The 12,263-nt window shown below is 38.9% G+C and overlaps 1 long non-coding RNA gene across 1 annotated transcript; it reads left to right on the top strand.

Annotated features, from left to right (window-relative positions):
- The first annotated feature begins 5,066 nt into the window (after positions 1-5,066).
- Positions 5,067-11,517, top strand: LOC116597359. The gene is made up of 3 exons (XR_004288571.1): positions 5,067-5,276; positions 9,676-9,773; positions 11,028-11,517. It is a non-coding gene; the product is annotated as an uncharacterized LOC116597359 (long non-coding RNA).
- Positions 11,518-12,263: the final 746 nt, after the last annotated feature.

Below are 12,263 nucleotides of genomic sequence, written 5' to 3'. Positions count from 1 at the left end.
TCTTAAACCGTCTTCTGCCAATTTGCAGAATTTCTCTTAAAAATTAAGCATTCTGCTTAATCCATATGCTCCTTTCCTATTCAAAAAGGAAGTGGTAAGTAAGAAAGAAATCGGAAGCTCATATCCTTCTCATGGCTGCCTGAAGCCATATAACTGGCCACATGCAGAAATGGAAATTGGAGTCTACGCATTCATTTGTCTACTGACTTATTTAGTGATTGCGCAGTATGTGCCAGGCATGTTACTGGGCTATGGTGAAGTAACAGGATCGACACAGTTTAGCTCTCAATGAACTCACAGCGTAAGAGGGATATAGACACCTGACTAGGAAATCGTAGAACAATGTGGTAAGCACTATGACAGAAGAAATGCAGACCGTTTTGGTAACTCATAATCCAGGCTGGTTCAGGAAGTCTATTGACTAAATGAAGCTAAGAGGTGACCAGGAATTAGTTGTAAGACAAGCAGGAAAAGCACATTTCAGGCAGAAGGAATAGCATGACTGCATTTTCTCTCAGCATAATAAAACAACCACAACCAAGCCCTCAGTATGGCTAGAGCACGGAGCGCAGTGGAAAGTGTGGGTTTGGTAACGTGACTGGAGAGGTCAGTAATCGGAGCAGGAAGGACATTGTAAGCTATATGAAGAAGACTAGAAGTTTCAGAACAAGGAGGGGCTCTTTAAAATTTTAAAGTAGGAAGTGATGCGATCAAATTATATGTTCATTCAAAATCCTATCAAAGATACTTTCTTGGGGCACCTGGGTGGCTCAGTGGGTTAAAGCCTCTGCCGTTGGCTCGGGTTGTGATCCCTCAGGGTCCTGGGATGGAGCCCCACATCGGGCTCTCTGCTCAGCAGGGAGCCTGCTTCCTCCTCTCTCTCTGCCTGCCTCTCTGCCTACTTGTGATCTCTGTCAAATAAATAAATATAATCTTAAAAAAAAGATACTTTCTTAATTCTAGCTATAATTAATGTATTGAATGCCATTATGATGTTAAGTATTCCATTTACTTTAGATTAGTTATTATTCACAGTAACACTGCAAAGTAGATGCTGTTATGCCCATTATGTAGGGGAGAAGCTGAACTCAAGGAGGGTAATTTGCCTAAAGCCACATACCTTGTAAATGGCAGAGAAGTCAGAGGAAGATATATTTTACTAAAAAGCCCGTGTGCTTTCCAGTGAACTGGACTGTCTTCCAGGTACACTCAGTACTAGCTGTCGGATGAGGATGCCAGTATTTATTTGAAACCCAGCTGGAAAAGGAGGAGCTTCGAAAAAAGGTGGAAAGGTGCGGCAAGCGTAGGAGGTGAACTGGGTGAGAGTGAAAAAGTTGGATGAATTAATTCCTTTTAGCAATACACTCCACTCTACTTAGGTCGCATAAGTGGGTTCCTATGCTCAAGAACTTTTCATCCAATGGATATAATCCTTTCAGAATATGCAAGTTTTCTCACACAAACGGCATTTGATTACACTGGCAACTCTAAGTATTGTATCCATTTCTTAGACTGTCTGAATTTCTGGACTAATTTTAATAGGGAAAATAAAAGTGTCCTACTAGAAATACTTTTCACAGGTAATTGATAATTTATATGGGAATTTATGAAGGATAAATAGCCATTAGGAAAGTTCTGGTAAGGCAGATAGGCAATATAGGTGTCAATCTTTCATTGCCCATATGTCATTTGTGTTTGAAATCCCTTATTCCTCTATTCTGTCTACAAACCAAAAATAGGTTCTCAAAGCGGTTTTAGTGAAATATAAATAATACTGCTCAACTACTTTTTTGTTCAGTGACTAAGTTTATAGTATATGTTTGTGAATTAAGAGATCTCCAGATACAGTCAGAGTTTTCGGAGCAAGATTGTTCTTAGTAATAATTTAGTCCAGTCCCCTGTCTCCTAGATTAGGGAATTATAACCCAGATTGAATTAGAATCTGTTCAACATCACTACCTCGTTTCCTCAACTATTTTTCCCCCCTAAATATGTGGTCATTGTCTCTATATCACTACTAGTTACTATAACCATCAGATTTTTAAATATTAAAAGCTCATCCAAGTTATTTCTTTACAAAATCAAGTTGCAAATATCTAATTCATTCAAGTCCAGATAGTGTAGTATGAATTATCTCTTTTATAGAAAACAGACGATATCGTTCTATTTCTTTGTCATTTCCTTTTCTCGGCGGTGTCTTGACTACATTCATACCCCTATCACTGGCAGCAGCAAAGAATGCTCAAGTCAGGGAATAAGATTTGTTGAGGAAGTGTTTGATGAAAACACTAGCTCTGTGGAGAAACATATCCAGTTATTTCAGCTCACCTGGTTTGACTGCAGAGTGTTCCTTCACAGTAAGGAAATGGAGCATTTAACATCTTGCTCACCTTCTACCTGACCCCTTCATACCACACCTCTGTTGGGAGACAAAAACAAACACCACAGAGCTAAGAATTCCCAAGGGCTGAGAGCCAGGTAATCCTTTCAGAACTACTCTAACCTGATACTCCCAGACTTAAGGTGGGACTTTGTTAGTTTTTAAGAAAACAGAAATCTCCCTTTCTTTTCTGCCTTGTTTTTCCTATACCTTTTGCTTAAAAATAACCATCACACAATCCCAAATATTTCATATGCTTTTAGAATAACTCCTTCACCTACTTTCTTTTGGAAATTATTCTTTTCAAAGAAAAACAAGTGACAATCAAAGATTTTGTCATGGAACAGAATTGCTGATTTGGGAATAATCGAATGGCTTTAAAGTAAAATGACTGTCTTACATTCATAAGGAAGCATCCAACTGAGAATTTCAAAGCACCCAACATCCATGGAGAGTTTTTCTAATTGCCCCACAAATGGGACCTGGGAAATGAGACTCGGAGTATGAAGCCTTAAAATCCAGGGTGTAAATGAGGCCTCCTGATGGAGTTTGAAATCATCTGGGCCTTCCTACCTGAAGAAGACCAGATAGACTTTGGCTCACTTTTTTGAACTGGAGACAAGAGGCACCCTAGTGTTTAAGAGAATCCCCAACTCTCAGCACTTAAATAGAAAGTCCTTATGGCTCCTGATTGAATATAGCTATCACAGAGAGTGTAACTTTTTGTCTCTGGTTTTCCAGAATGTCCAGTCAGATATTAAGATTTAACACAGTTTTTCTGAATTTGTTCAATGAGTGGCCTTTTGGAGGTCTCTGTAATGGTTAGACATCTCATGGTCCTTGGAAAGAGAGGACTCCTTTGTATTACTCTCCCTAAAATTCTAACCAGAAAGCTCATGCTCAGTTTGTCCAACCAGGAAATGTTGCCTCAACCACAATGGCCATGAATACCATGGTGCCCTGGCATGTACTAGGGCCTGATAAATCAAATAGTATTGTAGTACTACTGATGCTAGAACCTGGCCACATGCCTTTAAACCCTACCTCCACTACTTACTACCTGCATAACCTTGGATGAGGTTTTTTATTTATTTATTTTTTGCTTGAGTTTCCTCATCTGTAAAATGGGCATAAGAGCAGTTTTCTAATGGGACTTTTTGTAAAAATGAAATGAACTAATATGTGTGAATTGTGTACACTGTGTTGGACACATAGAAATGTGTCTAAAAAATGTTGGTTCTTATCATTTTTAAAATTTTTAAAAGATTTTTATTTATTTATTTGACAGAGAGAGAGAGAGAGAGAGAGAGAGATCACAAGTAGGCAGAGCAGAATGCAGAGAGAGAGGAGGAAGCAGGCTCCCTGCTGAGCCAAGAGCCCGATGTGGGGCTCGATCCCAGGACTCTGAGATCATGACCTGAGCCAAAGGCAGAGCTCAACCCACTGAGCCACACAGGTGCCCCCAGTTCTTATCATTTTAAATGTGATCACTCCAGGCGAACAATGAGACGCAGAAAAATGAATGAATTGTCTGTGACCATTAAGCAAATCACTTAAAATTTTAGACACCAAAGGTATTCTTCAAGGCCACCTTTGGAACAATTATCTGGGGATATTTCACATGTTTTGTACAAATAGTGCTCCTGGTATGCTTTCACTATCTGTGGTTCCCCAGCACTGTGGGGTTTTGTTTTGCTTTGTTCTGCTTCTTTCTTCTTCACAAATAATGAATATTTTTACTGTTATGATCTGTATTGATTTTTTTCTGGCACCACTGAATAGAATACAATTTATCCTAGGACACTTGAAAATGAGAACAAACATATTCTTTTCTCACTGACTACTCCCTGATCTAATGCTCCTGCGTGGTTAGAAGTACAGCAAATTAACATACGAACCCAAGTGATTAAGTCTCCCCAGAATTGGATGGAAAAGTTATCTAAATTGCTGTTGTTGCTGCTGCTGCTAAGCCTGTGTGGAACTTGCTAGTTTTTTAAAAACAGGTCTTTAAAACAGATCTTTCAGGGTTTTGTTTTTGTTTTTGTTTTTAGGATGAACATCAAACCAAATGGTAATTACTGAGCAGTACTATATGCAAGGTACCATAGATGGGAGAGTATAAGACAGGCATTCTTCAGAGAGATCGTGAGCAAGACTTCTGTTAAGCATATGCATTCATGCTTTTTAATTTTTTTCTCAAAGATGTTTAGGTTCACTTTGTTCAGAAAATAAAATATTAGTACATGAGAGGCATAGAAAACCATTGCAATTGAAACTAGGATCTAGTTTTGTGAAAATACCCAAATTCATTCATAAAATAAAGCCTTGTTTATTAATTAAAAAAAAAAAAAAAGCCCAACTCTAAAATACTGGGGCTGGAGAGACCCCTAGCTCTTCTCTAGGATTCAACCTACAAAAGTGTATAACCACAGAACCTGCCAAAGGACTAATTCCTGAGTGGAGTTTTCCAAACTCTTACAATAGTAACATCAACCATCTCTTTTACCTCCCATGGGGAAAACTTCTGCCAAAGGAGCTCTGTTGCTGTCTGTGTTTTGCCCAGCCCTTCTCTAGTCTTTTGTCATGTGTCCAAATTAAAACAAAACCAGCTCACATGTATAGGTGCCCAGTATTTTTCAAAATGCTCCATACATATTAATTCATTTAGTCTGTACGACAAGGGGGGGGTTCCTACTATTTTACAGGTGGAGAAACTGAGGTACTTAGAGATTAAGGAATTGCCCCAGGATGCACAGCAACAGCAGAACCAGAATTCACACCTGGACCACGTAGCTACAGAGCTTCTGGTCTCTTGTAACACCCTCCCACCGCCATCTTGTGACCCTGTTACGGGGCAGCGTGTGTGCTTGGTGGGGATAATTTAATCACTTGTGAGGTAAGTTTTCTTATCCCAATTCTCACCTAATTCAACAACATTGCAAAATTTTGGAAGAATAAAGTCTTACTCTAATTGAGCACTTGAATTTGATGAAAAACTTATTCACAAAATTTGTCTTTAAGTGGCTTCGCCTCTGAGAGAGAAGAAATAGTGAGTGGCCCCGGCCGAAACTGTGACATGGGTGACATTCCATCTGTAAAGAGGTGGCCCCAGAACCCCACTGTTTAGGGAAAACCCATCATGGGCTGCTTGGAATAGAAAGTGAGACCCTGAGGGGGTGGGCGGGCATCGAGAGAAGGTTCTACTCCTCAGCTTGAGGAAGTGAAAAGTCGTTGCTATGGCTTATGAGAAGGGGGCGGGCAGTGGGGTGAGACTGGTGCAAAAAAGGGAAAAGAGTGACTTAGTGTTTGGGAACCACAAGGCTGAAAGGGCACCGGGGCAGGGTGGGGCGCAGAGGAGGAGATGGTCTGAGCACAATCAAGGATATTTTTGAGTAGTTAAGAATGGAGCTTCTTAAAGTTTGATTTAGAAGTATTTGTACTGCTTCAATGTAAACTCTATTAAAAACTCCTCCCTAGCCCCACCCATATGCTGGGTCCCATCCATCCATCTCTTATGGGAGGAGGTGTTTGGTGGAAATGTGAGAAGGGCTGAATATTATCTCTGTGCTTAGCAGGGGCCACAGTAGGGTCATAGGAGCCCAGAAACAGAGGCAGCTTTTACTCCATGGAAATGACAGGAGCAGTCCTTGACGTATACAGGCCTTGAAATTGTGGGATTTTGCACAAGCATCATCTAAATTTCAAGGGGCAGGGTGGCCCTAGCTGTCATGGAGATGACATGTCTCTTAATCTCGGTGTACTCCCTCTTCCTAAGCACCCAGAATTCTCATGAAGCCACTTATTCATTGCATCGAAAATTTAGCTTTACAACTTTCTTGACTTAATGGAGAATTAATTCATTGTCTATTGTTGATATTCCATAACTGCATATCCTCTTGACCCTTTTTCATGGTTGCTTTTTTTCTTCATTACTGAGAGAGAGAGAGAAGTGGGTGCAAGTGGTGGGTAGGGAGAGTGCTCATTTTCACTGGTGAGGCTGTCCTCTGAATCTTTCATTTTTTTTCTGGAAATGACCTGGGGCTTCTTATGCACAAACACCGAAACCAAGTAGTCATATTATCACTGTGTTCCTAACCTAGAGTCTCTTAGTATGGGTGTGGATTTGCATAACAGGGAAACTAACACTGACCTGGTACAAATGCTAACTGAATGATCATAAAAATTCAAGGACAATGCTGCAGTGTTACAAAGACATGTGTGTGTGTGTGTGTGTGTGTGTGTGTGTGTGTGTGTGTGTTTCTCTAACTCATCTAAACATATTTGATGATGGTTACAAAGTTCATGACAAAAACAGAAAAGAAAAAAAAAAGTTTTGTGTGAATGGATAGAGAAAATGCCTCCTTCTGGCAGGGAAGTTGGTGACTCACTATATGACAACGCATAAGTCACCTGGTCTCCATGTTCTGTCCTCCACCTTTAAGACAGGGACTGAGGGGCGCCTGGGGGGCTCCGTTGGTTAAGGTCTGCCTTCTGCTTGGGTCATAATCCCAGGGTCTTGGGATCAAGCCCTGCATTTGGCTCCCTGCTCGGCTGGGAGCCTGCTTCTCCTTTTCCCTCTGCTGCTTCCCCTGTTTGTGCGTTCTCTATCTCTCTCTCTGTCTAATAAATAAATAAATAAAATCTTAAAAAAATAAAATAAAATAGGGGCTGAAACTCTTGAGAATGTCACTACTCCACTGAAGATACCTCCAAAACACACAAGTGTCATTTAATAAAGTGCATGTATCTGTGGAAGGAAGGATTTGAGTTTGGAGGAGGACAATTTATGTGAAAATGGACTTTTGAGATTCTATGATTCTTTCTGAAAAACTGAAAGCAAACTCATGCTTAACAACAAAACTAAGAGAGAAACCTCCGTTATTCTGGAAAAGGAGAGATTGGATAGGGGAAGGAGTGGGGAGAGGAAAAACAAAACACGCTAATATTCGTCAAGGAAAGTATGTATGAACTTTATGTACTTTTCTTTTTATTTTTTTAAGAGAATTGCTAGACCACATTCCAGCTCCTGCAGCCGAAATTCACTGTTAATTCACATCTCCAGAGACACGTGTGTGGTTGGGACAGTTCTGTGCTCAAAGCACAGCACTGGCAGATAAACATGATAAGCAGATGAGACGCTTCGATGTCTTTTTCTTTTTGTCTTTGGCAGATACTCTTTTAAAAGAATATGTAAAAAGGAAGGGAAAAATAACTTCATCAGGTCTTTCTTTTTGCCATGTGGAATACTCTTTATTGTAGAAAATAGAAGTTTCTGATATTGGTATACACTGATTCAATTACACAAATACTTTCTGCTTGCTCACCATCAAAATGAGGAAACTGCTTGCCCACAAATTCTCTAAAGGAAGATTCAGAAGAAAAAGGAATTGTAGTTAATCCTTTCCCAGGTCACGCCTAAAATAGGTCTCTGCTAATAGGGAAGTTAGTTGCATTTAAAATTTAAATATACAGTTTAGAATATGTTGAAGGAATCACCAGTGAAAGCTTAGAGTCAGAAGTTCAACCTACATTTAAGGGATTGAAATCTCAATTATAGAATATATATTTTCCAAACTGTCTCCGAGGGTCTGAGAGCTTCTATTAGATATTCCCAGAAAAATAAAAAACATAAAAGACAGTCCTTGGTCAAGTAATTCTGGGGAAGGCTGAATTAAAGAAAGTTACTGCCTTCACATAATTTTGGATTATTTCATAGACTAATATATATTATGAGTTTCCAAGAGAAGGGTGTACATAGTAAGCAGCAATTCTCAAAACATGAAACTTTTTGGCAGTACAAAATAATATCTCATATGTTTTAAGGCAAACAGGTTGGAAAATCCTGGCATGGAACAACATTGCTCTTGAAGCTTTGTCTATGTGTTCTGGGTACGTGACGTCATGTTAACAACATCTAAACACCTTGATAGTGTGCTCACTATACAATGACCATCCATTTTATTTACTTCTAGTCACATATTGGATTTAACATTTATGCTTAGATATCCACACTTCAGGATACATACATATGAACATTAGCAACTCTGCTTTGACATGCAGGGATGGGCTGTGAACCCAAATTTTCAAAATCCAAATCTAGTTTTATAGACAAGGCTAGTCACAGTGTGTTGAAAGCAGTGGCATTAAATTGCAGCTCAATATAAAATTAGAAAACATTCTTTTGTGCAATGGGCACATGGTGTTTCAGAAAGTCACTCTATTCTTTTCCCTTTTAAAGTACAACTTTACATTTGGAAAAGTCTGCTTTGCTTTCATAATGTGAAATCTTAATTATTTTCTAAACAGCTTTATTTCTCTCCACTGCTTTTCAATTTGGAGTCCTGATGTTGTCCAGTTGTGTTTGAGAGCCCCATTGGCTGTGTGTGTGTGTGTGTGTGTGTGTGTGTGTGTGTGAATTCTGTACCTATTCCATACATCTATTTTTGGTGTCATTTCTACACTCCTTATAGGAGGACTTTAGCCAAAGGAGAGAGCATGAGGTTTGCTAGTGCCTGCTTGTTGTCTCTTGGTGGTCATAACATTCTGTCTCAACCTAGTTAAGGTATACTGGAATTTATCACTTAAAACTAAAACTCCATGTAAGCAATAGATGATCAAGAAGAAAAGTTGAAGGGACACAGGGACTTTAGTTTCATGAACTCCAATAATTCCCAGCTGGGAGAATAAGGGGCAAAAATATCGATTTGTCAAGCGACAGCGACCAGAAGAACCTGAGCTAACTATTGTAAATAATTGTTCTTTAGAAACAAAAGAAAGCCAAATTTATAAGGAGGGGAAGGAGAAAATAAGCACAAGAGAGGACATGTTCATCTTATTCCTAAGTTATGGTATCCAGAATATGAGGGAAACAGAACAGTTGTACATTATGGCAGGAAGACTGCAAATGAAATTGGCTCATTCATAATTTTCATCATATTTTCCAGAATCAAAATTCAAGGAGAAAGTTTATTCCCACCGTATGGATCTTTCTCCTTCTGTTGAGTTTTGTCTTCCCTGACAACCATGCGGAAAGCTCTCTGGCATAGGCGGTGATCCAGGCTGTGGGATGCGTCTCATCAGTCATGTTGAACACACCCCACGGCAATTACCATTCTGATTCAGGGCAGGATAAAAAGAGTTCAGTGCACAATGTGGTGTTTAGGGAGGTGATCTGGAAGCATTAACCATACAACTTTGGCAGAAACTGTTTTGTGAATGTGTCAGTGATATCTCAAGTACATGAAAAACCAGCTTTACTGTCCCTTGATATGAGATTAATTTTTTTTTTCTTTTAGAGCATTTACCATTCTAAGGTGGGACAAATACTATCCCTGTTTCTCAGCTGTAGAAACTGGAATGCTGAAAGGTTAAGCAACGTTCACGAAGTTCCACAGTGAGTCATTTTCTGAATCGGGAAATAAATTGGTGGCTAACATTCCCTTTTCCCTGATTCCACCAGCCAGCAGGAGTCATTTAACACTATTTACAGAAGTATTTTTCTTTATTGTCTTGCAATGAGCACAAACAGATTTCTTTGAGACTTAAAAATTACGAAATGTGACATATTTGAGGGAGCAGTAGAATTCAACCAACAACATTAATTCGCACAACAAGTTTCATTTAGTATTGGTTATGTATGGAAACTGAAAGTTTTCAGTCCTAATTTAAACTCTACCCATGATTTGGAAATGTGCACACATCTCTTTGCCTCTGGTAAAACAGGGATAATTATCCTCACCACAGATTTCATTAAGAAGTTATATGATTATATTACTTTCTCTGTCTTGAACTCAATGGATGGAATCAGTGTCACTTTTTAAATGATCTTATCACTCTCCTTTTTTCTAGTACAATTTGGTTTCTTACAAAAAAATTTTTAAAATATCTAACTTTAGCATACGTATTTAAACTTGTCAAAACGTTTCAGAAGGATGTGCCATATTCCTGTACTGAACACTTTTATATCTATTGTTATAGCCAGTCCCTGTGACAACCACTGGCGTACTCTTACTAGTAGGAAATTATGCCTAATGAAAAAATTCAACTTTGTTCCCTAATGTTTCTTGGGCATCACCCCATTAACATTGCTACCCTCAATATTATGTCTACCTTCTATTCCAGCTCTATTCTTGACCTGGCCAGAAATCCCACATTAGATTCATTAGCACAACGGGAACTTTGTTTTTCTCTAGGTTGCTGGTTTTAAAGGGACTTTACTAAATAATAAGGAAAAAACAATTAAAAAGGCCACAAGGACGGAAAAGACAAAAGCACAAGAAAAGCCTTGTTTACACGCTGCAGAATTCTGATTTAACTACTACGAATTACAAATTAGGCCTGAGAAGATCCCAGATGTTAGCCGTGGTAGTAAAAGAGAGACAACCTCCCAGAAAGACAGAACTGGGGCAAATGCGGAGCGGCTTGGTTCCCCACCCATCTCACCCCCAAGGTTCTTCCACGGCTATGGGTTTCTAGATAATGGTTTCAGTAACGAAAAGTATTTCCTTTGTAAATTGGTATTATTGTCTTCATTTTACAGAAGAAGAGAGAAAGAGAAACTCAGAAAGGTATAGAACTCATTCTAGATTGTATAAGCACGAATGGGTAAAGCTTGAATTTAGATCTACTTATGTTCTTCCTGCTGCAGGTAGCAGTGTGCTTGTCATATTCGTGATGTGGCCAGTCTGGAAGACTGCAGGGCACTCCTGGGCACTCAAGTGCCACGACCACCAGCTAGCTTCCAGTGGACTCAGAATAAGTCACTCTGCTGAGCTTTAGATTAGGAAAGAGCAGCAGGTGACACCTACCAACGTAAAATAATAACTAAGAACGGCCTTTTTTAAAAAAGCAATTAAAAGTCATAATTTTTTTAAAAGGGAGGGTATGATGGGCATAGCATCTCATTAAAAAACTTACATATAGTAATAATTTCCTCTAAACTCTCATGTGTCCCTTTTTCCAGATGATGAAATGTCCTATATAGGATAAATTCTCCTTATTTGTGGCATTTCCGTCCAATAACATTGCCAAGAATACTAATCCATTGCTCCTAGGGAGAATACAAGGTTAGGTTCCTACAAGCTTCATTGCATTTTCATCAACCAATTAATATATACCCTTGTTTTTTGGTATGTTTCTGTTTAAAGACATCTTGTTTAATATTATTGTTGATTCATTAACATTGTACTTATAGCCAACAGCACGATAACCCCGGTTAGAATGAAGCTTATCTAAAACATGCACTTTCTCCAGAGGCACATCATAGCCATCTTGCATTTAGGAACGGTAGATGGCCCTTCATCACTATGCGTGCGGGTCGGTCATTTTAAACGTGAAACCACAGCAAAACACAGAAATGTAGAAAATGTGACACTAAATAGATCACGAAAAGGATGCATATTTACAAAATGACAACTGATGTTAAGAAGGCAGGATATCACTTTTTCCACCTCAGCTAGGGATATGCTTTTTGGGAACTCACATTTGTTCCTGTTCTGTGCACGTCCAAAAGTGATCACAAAGCACTGTGAGTACTGATTTTTGGATTACAAATAAATTTTAGTGGGGAGGCAAATTCATAAATATGGAATCTGAAAACAATAAGAATCAACGGTAAATGCAAACGAACAATACAAAATGAGTCTTAATCCTGTGGACACTTCTATTCCTATCCACCCTGAGAAATCAATGGACTAAATCTTTATAGTGGGGAGTCTGGTGACCAGTGAGTAACATAATGGTCAACCTTGCTTTGTTTTCACCATTTCAAATCTGATGATGCATTTTCTACTAAAGTTCTAAGGATAAACCAATTGAAATATAATGATTTTTAAAATTAATGTGTTGCAGAATTAAATCACTCAGAGTGATAACAAAATCAGTG

The sequence above is a fragment of the Mustela erminea genome, chromosome 8, assembly GCF_009829155.1.
Source record: "Mustela erminea isolate mMusErm1 chromosome 8, mMusErm1.Pri, whole genome shotgun sequence".
In the NCBI taxonomy this organism is placed as follows: Eukaryota; Metazoa; Chordata; class Mammalia; order Carnivora; family Mustelidae; genus Mustela; species Mustela erminea.
Note: the sequence above shows the minus strand (reverse complement) of the source record. Positions and strands in the feature narration are given on the sequence as shown.